A 13,160-nucleotide genomic window follows, 5' to 3' on the forward strand; every position below is an offset into this window, starting at 1 on the left:
ATCCCAATCTCCCAATTTATCCCACCACCCTCTACCTCCCTTGGTATCCATACATTTGTTCTCTACATCTGTGTCTCTATTTCTGTCTTGCAAATAAGGTCAACTATACTTATTTTTCTAGATACAACATGTATGTGTTAATATATGATATGTTTTTATTTTCTGACTTACTTCGCTCTATATGACAGTCTCTAGGTCCATCCATGACTCTGCAAATGACCTAATTTTGTTCCTTTTTATGACTGAAATAATATTCCATTGTATATACTTCACGGTCCATTCTTATGCTGATGGACGTTTAGGTTGCTTCCATGTCCTGGCTGTTGTAAATAGTGCTGCATGTGCATGCACTGAAGTCCATGTGTCTTTTTCATTTTTTTCTGGGTATATGCCTTGTAATGGGATTACTGGGTCACGTGATAGTTCTATTTTTTTTTTTAAAGGAACTTCCATAATGTTCTCCATAGTGGCTGCATCAAAATTACATTCCCATCAACAGTGCAAGTTCAGTTCAGTCGCTCAGTCGAGTCTGACTCTTTGCCCCCTCCAGCATTTATTGTTTGTAGATTTTTTAAAATAATGGTCATTCTGAGGGGTCTGACACCACATTGTAATTTTGATTTGCATTTCTCTAATAATTAGTGATGTTGAGCATCTTTTCCTGTGTTTGTTAACCATGTATGTCTTCTTTGGAGAAATGTCTGTTTAGATTTTCCACCCATTTTTTGATCGGGTTGTTTATTTTGTTGATATTGAGCTGCATGTGTTGTTTGTACATTTTGGATTTTAATCCTTAGTCAGCTGCTTTGTTTGCAAATATTTTCTTCCATTCTCAGGGTTGTCTTTTTGTCTTGGGGGAAAAATACTCTGCTATTCAGATCCCATTGACTTATTACTGAAAACTCAGAAAAACAGGAACTTTGTATATATATGAAAGATGACCTTGACAAGTATAAAACATTTTTAAACCTCACTTTATCTGTGAAAGTGGTTAAATCTTTGCTTTACTTTACTCATAAAGTTTAAATGTGCTCCTTCCATTTTGAGTGAAGTGTAGAAATCTTACTGTTCTTTGGATCTCTGTATTCTCTTCACTCTAATAGTATAAGTATTTTATATTATTTATTCTATAATCATATATCCTCTACATAGATTGAGCAATATGTCATATGCTGACATATGACATTACATTCTTGTTTCAAGAATAAAATATTATTCAGTAAGCTTATGAGAAGTAGATTAGGATATTATCTTTACCCTAACGTTTGCCCTTCCTAATGTTCTTTCCTTTCTGAAATTCCATGGCTTCTTCTGTCCCTTCCTCTCTTTGGAGAACTTCTTTAGCCTTTCACTGAGGATAGTTATGCTAGCAGCAAATTGTTAGTCTTCTTTTGTCTGAGAATGTGTTAATATTCCCTGCATTTCTGAGATATAGAAATCATGGCTGATAGTTTTATTCTTTCAGTACTTAAAAAATATTCTATATCATTCTGGCATATGTGATTTCACATTTGAAATCCTCTGTTTTTCTAATTATAGGGTTTCCCTATACATGATGTATACACAGCTTCCCTGGTGGCTCAGAGGTTAAAGAGTTTGCCTGCAATGCAGGAGACCTGGGTTCGATGCCTGGGTCGGGAAGATCCCCTGGAGAAGGAAATGGCAACCCACTCCAGTATTCTTGCCTGGAGAACTGCATGGATTGAGGAGCCTGGTGGGCTACAGTCCACAGGGTCGCAAAAAGTCAGACACGACTGAGCAACTTCACTCAACTTCACTTATACATGATGTGGGGGCTTCCCTGGTAACCCAGCTGGTAAAGATTCTGCCTGCAATGCAAGAGACCCTGGTTCAATTCCTGGGTCAGGAAGATCCCCTCAAGAAGGGATAGGCTACCCACACCAGTATTGGGCTTTCCTGGTGGCTCAGATAATAAGAATCTGCCTGCAATGTGGGAAACCTGGGTTCATTCCTTGGATTGGGAAGACATTCTGGAAGAGGGCATGTCAACCCACTCCAGTATTCTTGCATGGAGAATCCCTGTGGTCAGAAGAGCCTGGTGGGCTACAGTCCATGGGTCACAAAGAACTGGGACACGACTGAGCAACACACACATACATGATGTGCCAGTTTTCTCTGACTTTTTTCAAGAATTTTGTCTTTTGCTTTCAGAGTTTGTTTATTACCTTTGAGTTTATTCTATTTGTAGCTCACTTAGATTCTTGAATCTGTAGGTTTATGTATTTCACTATATTTGGAGTTTTCAGCCATTATTTTTTTCTAATACATTTTCAGTCTAATTCTCTTTCTCTCTCCTCTACTACTGAGACTGGTCATTTGAATATTAGCTCTTTCTTTATCCTATATAGGTCCTTTTACTTTATTAATTTTTTATGATCTACTTTCTACTTTTTTACTCTAACTTGGTAAATTCTATTGTTCTATACTCAAGTTCACTGTTTCTATCCTTTATCATTTCTACTTTACTTTTAAGCCCATCCAGCAAGTTTTGTTTTCTTTTTCTTTCTTCTTCTTTATTTATTATTATTATTTTATTTATTTATTTATTTGCATTTTTCAATCCTAGGGCTTCTATTTGGTTCTCTTTTATAACATAATGTTTTACTGAAATGTTCTACTTATTCATTAATTTCAAGTTAATTGACTGTTGTTCACTGAAGCATTTTTATGGCGGCTGCTTTAAAAACATTGTAAGATAGTTTTAACATCCGATTCATTTCAAGGTTGGCATCTGTTGATGACCTTTTTTCACCTAAGTTGTGATTTTCCTGGACTTTGATGAATGATTTTTTTATTGTATCATGTATAGTTTGGATATTAGGAGATTTTGAATTTTACATTAACCCTGTTGAGGTGTGGTGTGATGGTAGGTGAACATAGGTATACAACTTTCTGCTGCACCCTCTCCCATCCCACTGGCAAAAGTGTGGTGCTGCTTCATTTTAAATGGATCAGGTGGAAATTTAGCTCTTATCTCTATCCACTAGCATCTTCCTGGCAAAAGTGGGTTTCCTATTTAAGCTCTTTGCCATGCCCAGTTGCCAAAAGGGAAGGGGAGAACAGAGAGCTGACTTACATCACTTGACTGCTGCAGGTTGAGGGCTGAAAGTCAGCTGTGCCATACTAAGGCATACCAAACTCTCTGCCAGATAGAAGGTTAGGTGGTAACAGGAAAGCTGATTATAATTCTAAGCCACAGAAGCTAGAACATTACTTCAAATAGATGATTTTCCTAGAGGTTTGGGAAGATGCCCGGTATATGAAGAGAATCTTAAGCATAAATAATTCCTCAATTTGTAAACATTTTCATGAGTAGAAAAATCTAATTTAGAAAGTCAGCTTTAGGAAATGTAACTTAAGAGAGAAATATTTTATAGATAAGATATATCTAGTTAAGGTGGAGGGAATAAAATTAAATGAAATGTAATATTTCTACAAATTCATATTTTTCCAGTTATGTTACTCAGATTTAAAAATTCATGAGGTAGGGAGTTTTGGGCTGTGACTTACCTAGATGTGCTCTTGTGTACACTTTTTATGAGCTCTAAAAGCCGATGATGCAACATTGTATTTTATGGGTGAAGCAGGAATATTCAGGATCCTGAAGATGGACTGGAGAAGACCTGGACTATGTTCCTAAAGTTAATATACATCTACTCTAGTAATCAGTTTGCTTTGGAAATCTTCCCTGTGCCCTCCCTGAAGATGAACGGCTTTAGAAGTAACTACTATTAAAGTTCAACTGCTTTGTCCTCTGTACTATCATTTTTTGGGGGATTGCATTTCAGGTGAAGTTTCTGGGGACCACAGTAAATATTTGGAAGTTACCCATGATCAAATTTACTATGCACAACACTGAAACAAGTATCACACTTAGTATTCTTCACAGTGAATTACTCTGATAACTTTAATAATATTTAACTCATTTTGTGTTAGCTGATGATAGATCTAGTTATCCTGCGGTAGAGAAGTAAATTCACACAGAGCATTTTGCATCAATGGTCTGAGTAAGTGTCCATCGCAATGGCAGAAATAAGTTTCTCCACTATAATATTTGTAAACACCTTTAAGCCTTCTTGGAATCTTAGTACTTATTTTTTTTTAATACTTCATGACATTCTTATCACCAACTCCATCATTGCCATCTTCCTTATCACCATAAAAATAGCAAAAATAAAAGTATACATTTTATATAAACCAGGTACTGACCTAAGCACTTAAATGTTATCTCATTTAATTCTTTTGAACAACACACACATACACATACACACACAGACGAAACAGAGAGTTTAAGTAACTTGCTGAAGGCAACTCAGCTAATAGTGCCAAAGTCAGGATTGCCTGGTGTTTTGTTGTTGTTATTGCTGTTGTTTATTTTAATAAGTCTGAGACCTTACTCACATGCCACATCACCTCTAATCTGAAAGCAAACCTGAAATCTTTAAAGCTGAGGTCTCAGAACCTGTCCGAGACATCAATTAATTTCTTTCTTTGTCTTTCTTTTGGTACTTGTATAAGCCTACAGAGGGTAGAACTAATCTTTTAATGCCCAAGTCCTTTTTGTTTCTGCAAAAAATTCTAAGTACAGGGGAAATGAAAGCATTTATTTTAGCACTTGTGATGTACCAGGCTTTTACGTAGATTCTTTTATCCTCAAAGCAACCCTGAAAGGTGGTTATATTTATTTTGGAGATGGTATGACTGGAGCCTATAGAGGTAAAGTGGCCTCCCCAGGGACATACTAAAACAGCAAATACTAGATAGAAACCCAATTTTACTGAGTTAACCTCTAACTGATCCTATTTATGACACCGTTGTCGTCAGTCATGACCCTTGGCATGAAACCTGAGATGAGGTCAAGATAAAGAGAAATAAAGGGAGGTTTGTGCAGCCAAGAGCAGTGAAAATTTAGCAAGGGAAAAGAAGTGGGGCTCAGAAAGAAGGGCATTGTGAGAGGTCCAGAGGAAGACAGCTGGAATCTGGAGGGTAAGAGGGAGGGGAGAGTGAGAGTGGGAGACAAAGGCTGTGCAAGAGCTGCTTTATTATTTGCCTCAGGTTGACTCTAGAAATGAGACCAAGAGGGAAATAGAGTGGCATGATGCAGCGCTGCTTGTCCCAGATGTAGGCTATGGCTTCTGCTTCTCCATTTAATGGCTTAAGTAAGACTCATCTTTAACAAGTTGTGGGTATCTCTCAGAATGCCTCTGCTCTTGACTGAACAATTGGGGAGAAGGGAATGTTATGCAGGTTCTGTTTGTTAGAATGGCGGTAGATCTACTTTTCTGATGTCTTCATGTTTCTACTGTTGTCATTGCCATTGCTGCTGCTAATAAATCCTTCAGGACAATTTGCTATCTCTAACTGTGTATTTTAAGTTCATTTCAGTTCAGTCACTCAGTCATGTCTGACTCCTTGCAACCCCATGGACTGTAGCATGCCAGGCTTCCCTGTCCATCACCAATTCCCAGAGCCTACTCAAACTCGTGTCCATCAAGTCGGTGATTCCATCCAAGCATGTCATCCTCTGTTGTCCCCTTCACCTCCCACCTTCAATCTTTCCCAGCATCAAGGTCTTCTCCAATGAGTCGGTTCTTTGCATCAGGTGGGCAAATTATTGGCGTTTCAGCTTCAGCATCAGTCCTTCCAATGATTATTCAGGACTGATTTCCTTTAGAACTGACTGGTTGGATCTCTTTCCAGTCCAAGGGACTCTCAGGATTCTTTTCCAACACCATAGTTTAAAAGCATCAATTATTCGATGCTCAGCTTTCTTTATAGTCCAACTCTTACATCCATACATGACTTCTGGAAAAAGCATAGCTTTGACTAGATGGACCTTCATTAGTAAAGTAATGTCTGCTTTTTAATATGTTGTCTAGGTTGGTCATAACTTTTCTTACAAGGAGCAAGTGTCTTTTAATTTCATGGCAGAAGTTACCATCTGTAGTGATTTTGCAGCCCCTCAAAATAAATTTTCTCATTGTTTCCATTTTTCCCCATCTATTTGCCATGAAGTGATAAGAACAGATACCATGATCTTGGTTTTCTGAATGTTGAGTTTTAAGCCAACATTTTCACTCCTCTTTCACTTTCATCAGGATGCTCTTTAGTTCCGCAATGCTTTTCACCATAAGGGTGGTGTCATCTGAGGTTATTGACATTTCTCCCGGCAATCTTGATTCCAATTTGTGCTTCATGCAGCCCAGCATTTCGCATGATGTACTCTGCATGTGAGTTAAATAAGCAGGGTGACAATATACTCTTTTCCTAATTTGGAACCAGTCTGTTGTTCCAAGTCGAGTTCTAACTGTTGCTTCTTGACTTGCATACAGATTTCTCAGGATGCAGGTCAGGTTAACTGGTATTCCTATCTCTTGATACAGTTCCCATCTCTTGATACAATACAGATTGTTGTGATCCACACACTCAAAGAATTTGGCATAGTCAATAAAGCAGAAGTAGATGTTTTTCTGGAACTCTCTTACTTTTTTGATGATCCAAGGGATGTTTGAGCATCTGGAAGTTCATGGTTCAGGTACTGTGGAAGCCTGGCTTGGAGAATTTTAGGTATTACTATAATAGAAAAATAAAAATCCCAATAAATCAAGAGGTAAATAAGGAAGCTAGTCAGAAGAAGATACAAAGCATTTGCTCAATAAAGAGCCTTCTATTCCAGAGGTGAGTCTGGAGACCTTTGATGAGCTTCTCTAGTGATGTCTCATGATTCATTTTTTTTTTTTTCTTGACATATGGCTGCTAAATTCACCTTGTCTCTTCTTTGAAGGAATATATAATACCCAGATTAGTTCTTCCTGGCCACCCAATCATTTTTCATCAAACTTTACCCTGTTTCAGTCACACAAATGTCATATGGAAATGAAGTGAATTTTATATAATCTGAAATAAGCTCAAATTGGGATAATAAATTTGCTTTAAATAAAGAGATTTGAAACTAAAAATGGACAACATTATGATTTATCTGGTATCTGTCCTTTCCACAAACAAAACTTAATCAAACATGGAGTCAATGGACCATCAATCCTATCTACTTCTTGGAAAGAATATAATGCTGGTTTTCTTAAAATAAGTATTGATCAATTATATAAAACCACCAGGCTCACTTAAGAATGTTTTTTCAACTCTATCCTTCATTCAAAATAGTGTGTACATGTATTCTGAACACAAAGTACATACATTTACTTCCGTTATAATTTATGGTTGAAAACAAGATTTTTTTCTAACATGATTGATATGTAATAGATCAACTTGAGCATCACATATGCTATGTGTTTGCTTATATACATTTCTGTTTACTAGGTAAACTTAGAAAACTGCACCCAGCTGAACAGAGCTGTGTAGGGACACACACACACACACACACACAAACACACACGTACATGTCCCAAATATGTACAGGTACCTCAGTTCACTGTATTTATTTTTCCCTGCATCCAGGCATGCCTGATAATATAACTTTTGTCTGATTTCAGGCAAAAAATCTACTTATATCACTTTATAATAACTCACAAGCTGCAATCTTTAAATGTCTGCCCTTTCAAATAAAGAGTTGGACACAACAGAGTGACTAAGCATACACATACACTTTGTAGGTGAAGTGCTACATTTATGGGAATATTATGAATTTCTTAACCATTTTATATATGTGAAACTTCCACTTGTTTCTTATGTTTTTGTATACATAGTTTTGCACTCATGAAGTTTATGAATCTTGTGCCTCTAAGCCCACTTCTCCCATAAGCCCTGTGGCATTTGTTGTGTGATTTTGCATGGTATGGATATTTTTAAGACACTTAAAAGGAGAGAATAAAATGGTTCATTAAAAAAGACTCAAAAAGGTTACTTTAAGACCCCCAAATGTATGTCATTGTAGATGTGTGGAATATTATTACTTTCAAGAGATGGGAAGCAATGGGGGTGATACCAAACCGTGGAAGGATTGCTATGATATGTTCAGATATTAAGAATGATAAACCACACCAGGCAGTCCACTTCTTTGTTATTCATTGTTTGATTCAAATAAAGCATCTACCCACTTAGAAGAAACACTTTATCCTCCACAAATCCTGAAAAATCAGGATATTAATATGCAGAAAAGAAACCAGCTATTATTGAAGTAGACAAAAGATGGGCCAAGCATAGCTTAGAAGCAGACAAGGTCTAGACATGGAAATAAATTGTTTTGAAAGTAATCTTGTACCTACTGTCTAAGAAACAAAGATCACCACCATTGCAATGAACAGTAATCATGAAGGACTACATTGGAAAAGGTGTCAATATATATTTGTTGAAATAAAGCAGAGCAAGTCCTGTTTATTTCATATTCTGGGCTACAATTTATAGATTTTACATACATTTTCACAATAATCTTATGATAAATCATTTTGTTTGCCCTTTGTAGAAAGGGGGAAGGAGAGTCTTCAGTCCAGTTCAGTTCAGTTCAGTTCAGTCACTAGTCGTGTTCAACTCTTTGTGACCCCATGAATCGCAGCACGCCAGGCCTCCCTGTCCATCACCAACTCCCGGAGTTCACTCAGACTCACGTCCATTGAGTCAGTGATGCCATCCAGCCATCTCATCCTCGGTCGTCCCCTTCTCCTCCTGCCCCCAATCCCTCACAGCATTCGAGTCTTTTCCAATGAGTCAACTCTTCCCATGAGGTGGCCAAAGTACTGAAGTTTCAGCTTCAGCATCATTCCTTTCAAAGAAATCACAGGGCTGATCTCCTTTAGAATGGACTGGTTGGATCTCCTTGCAGTCCAAGGGACTTAATACCAAAACCTGACAAAGATGTCACAAAAAAAGAAAACTACAGGCCAATATCACTGATGAACATAGATGCAAAAATCCTCAACAAAATTCTAGCAATCAGAATCCAACAACACATGAAAAAGATCATACACCATGACCAAGTGGGCTTTATCCCAGGGATGCAAGGATTCTTCAATATCCACAAATCAATCAATGTAATTCACCACATTAACAAATTGAAAAATAAAAACCATATGATTATCTCAATAGATGCAGAGAAGGCCTTTGACAAAATTCAACATCCATTTATGATAAAAACTCTCCAGAAAGCAGGAATAGAAGGGAACACACCTCAACATAATAAAAGCTATACTATGACAAACCCACAGCAAACATTATCCTCAATGGTGAAAAATTGAAAGCATTTCCCCTAAAGTCAGGAACAAGACAAGAGTGTCCACTTTCACCGCTACTATTCAACATAGTTCTGGAAGTTTTGGCCACAGCAATCAGAGCAGAAAAAGAAATCAAAAGGAATCCAAATTGGAAAAGAAGAAGTAAAACTCTCACTGTTTGCAGATGACATGATCCTCTACATGGAAAACCCTAAAGACTCCACCAGAAAATTACTAGAGCTCATCAATGAATATAGTAAAGTTGCAGGATATAAAATCAACACACAGAAATCCCTTGCATTCTTATACACTAATAATGAGAAAGTAGAAAAAGAAATTAAGGAAACAATTCCATTCACCATTGCAATGAAAAGAATAAAATACTTAGGAATATATCTACCTAAAGAAACTAAAGACCTATATATATAGAAAACTATAAAACACTAATGAAAGAAATCAAAGAGGACACTAATAGAAGTAGAAATATACCATGTTCATGGATCGGAAGAATCAAAATACTGAAAATGAGTATACTACCCAAAGCAATTTACAAATTCAATGCAATCCCTATCAAGCTACCAGCCATATTGTTCACAGAACTAGAAAAAATAATTTCAAGATTTGTATGGAAATACAAAAAGCCTCAAATAGCCAAAGCAATCTTGAGAAAGAAGAATGGAACTGGAGGAATCAACTTGCCTGACTTCAGGCTCTACTACAAAGCCACAGTCATCAAAACAGTATGGTACTGGCACAAAGACAGACATATAGATCAATGGAACAAAATAGAAAGCCCAGAGATAAATCCACACACATATGGACAGCTTATCTTTGACAAAGGAGGCAAGAATATACAATGGAGTAAAGACAATCCCTTTAACAAGTGGTGCTGGGAAAACTGGTCAACCACTTGTAAAAGAATGAAACTAGATCACTTTCTAACACTGCACACAAAAATAAACTCAAAATGGATTAAAGATCTAAATGTAAGACCAGAAACTATAAAACTCCTAGAGGAAAACATAGGCAAAACACTCTCTGATATAAATCACAGCAGGATCCTCTATGATACACCTCCCAAAATTCTGGAAATAAAAGCAAAAATAAACAAATGGGATCTAATTAAAATTAAAAGCTTCTGCACAACAAAGGAAAATATAAGCAAGGTGAAAAGACAGCCTTCTGAATGGGAGAAAATAATAGCAAATGAAGCAACTGACAAACAACTAATCTTAAAAATATACAAGCAACTTTCGCAGCTCAATTCCAGAAAAATAAATGACCCAATCAAAAAATCGGCCAAAGAACTAAACAGACATTTCTCCAAAGAAGACATACGGATGGCTAACAAACACATGAGAAGATGCTCAACATCACTCATTATTAGAGAAATGCAAATCAAAACCACAATGAGGTACCACTTCATGCCAGTCAGAATGGCTGTGATCCAAAAATCTGCAAGCAATAAATGCTGGAGAGGGTGTGGAGAAAAGGGAACCCTCCTACACTGTTGGTGGGAATGCAAACGAGTACAGCCACTATGGAGAACAGTGTGGAGATTCCTTAAAAAATTGCAAATAGAACTACCTTTTGACCCAGCAATCCCATTGCTGGGCATACACACTGAGGAAACCAGAATTGAAAGAGACACATGTACCCCAATGTTCAACGCAGCACTGTTTATAATAGCCAGGAAATGGAAACAACCTAGATGTCCATCAGCAGATGAATGGATAAGAAAGCTGTGGTACATATACACAATGGAGTATTACTCAGCCGTTAAAAAAATTCATTTGAATCAGTTCTGATGAGATGGATGAAACTGGAGCCCATTATACAGAGTGAAGTAAGCCAGAAAGAAAAACACCAATACAGTATACTAACACATATATATGGAATTTAGAAAGATGGCAATGACGACCCTGTATGCAAGACAGGAAAAAAGACACAGCTGTGTATAATGGACTTTTGGACTCAGAGGGAGAGGGAGAGGGTAGGATGATTTGGGAGAATGGCATTCTAACATGTATACTATCATGTAAGAATTGAATCGCCAGTCTATGTCTGACTCAGGATACAGCATGCTTGGGGCTGGTGCGTGGGGATGACCCAGAGAGATGTTATGGGGAGGGAGGTGGGAGGGGGGTTCATGTTTGGAAACACATGTAAGAATTAAAGATTTTAAAATTAAAAAAATAAAAAACTAAAAAAAAAAAAAAAAGCATCAATTCTTTGGTGCTCAGCCTTCTTCACAGTCCAACTCTCACATCCATACATGACCACAGGAAAAACGATAGCCTTGACTAGACAGACCTTAGTCAGCAATGTAATGTCTCTGCTTTTGAATATGCTCTCTAGGTTGGTCATAACTTTTCTTCCAAGGAGTAAGCGTCTTTTAATTTCATGGCTGCAGTCACCATCTGCAGTGATTTTTGGAGCCCAGAAAAATAAAGTCTGACACTGTTTCCCCTGTTTCCCCATCTATTTCCCATGAAGTGATGGGACCAGATTCCATGATCTTCGTTTTCTGAATGTTGAGCTTTAAGCCAACTTTTTCACTCTCCTCTTTCACTTTCATCAAGAGGCTTTTGAGTTCCTCTTCACTTTCTGCCATAAGAGTGGCGTCATCTTCATATCTGAGGTTATTGATATTTCTCCCAGTAATCTTGATTCCAGCTTGTGTTTCTTCCAGTCCAGCATTTCTCATGATGTACTCTGCATATAAGTTAAACATGCAGAGTGACAATATGCAGCCTTGACGCACTCCTTTTCCTATTTGGAACCAGTCTGTTGTTCCATGTCCAGTTTTAACTGTTGCTTCCTGACCTGCATACAGATTTCTCAAGAGGCAAGTCAGGTGGTCTGGTATTCCCATCTCTCTCAGAATTTTCCACAGTTTATTGTGATCCACACAGTCAAAGGCTTTGGTATAGTCAATGAAGCAGAAATAGATGTTTTTCTGGAACTCTCTTGCTTTTTTGATGATCCAGCAGATGTTGGCAATTTGATCTCTGGTTCCTCTGCCTTTTATAAAACCAACTTGAACATCAGGAATTTCATGGTTCACATATTGCTGAAGCCTGGCTTGGAGAATTTTGAGCATTACTTTACTAGCATGTGAGATGAGTGCAATTGTGTGGTAGTTTGAGCATTCTTTGGCGTTGCCTTTCTTTGGGATTGGAATGAAAACTGACCTTTTCCAGTCCTGTGGCCACTGCTGAGTTTTCCAAATTTGCTGGCATATGGAATGCAGAACTTTCACAGCATCATCTTTCAGGATTTGAAATAGCTCGACTGGAGTTCCATTACCTCTACTAGCTTTGTTCGTAGTGATGCTTTCTAAGGCCCACTTGACTTCACATTCCAGGATGTCTGGCTCTAGATGAGTGCTCACACCATCGTGATTATCCGGGTCATGAAGATCTTTTTTGTACAGTTCTTCTGTGTATTCTTGCCACCTCTTCTTAATGTCTTCTGCTTCTGTTACGTCCATATCATTTGTGTCCTTTATCGAACCCATGTTTGCATGAAATGTTCCCTTGGTATCTCTAATTTTCTTGAAGAGACCTCTAGTCTTTCCCATTCTGTTGTTTTCCTCTATTTCTTTGCATTGATTGCAGAAGAAGGCTTTCTTATCTCTTCTTGCTATTCTTTGGTACTCTGCATTCAGATGCTTATATCTTTCCTTTTCTCCTTGGTTTTTTGCTTCTCTTCTTTTCACAGCTATTTGTAAGGCCTCCCCAGACAGCCATTTGCTTTTTTGCATTTCTTTTCCATGGGGATGGTCTTGATCCCTGTCTCCTGTACAATGGCACAAACCTCATTCCATAGTTCATCAGGCACTCTATCTAGGCCCTTAAATCTATTTCTCACTTCCACTGTATAATCATAAGGGATTTGATTTAGGCCATACCTGAATGGTCTAGCAGTTTTACCTATTTTCTTCAATTTGAGTCTGAATTTGGCAATAAGGAC

Source organism: Capra hircus, chromosome 26, assembly GCF_001704415.2.
Source record: "Capra hircus breed San Clemente chromosome 26, ASM170441v1, whole genome shotgun sequence".
In the NCBI taxonomy this organism is placed as follows: domain Eukaryota; kingdom Metazoa; phylum Chordata; class Mammalia; order Artiodactyla; family Bovidae; genus Capra; species Capra hircus.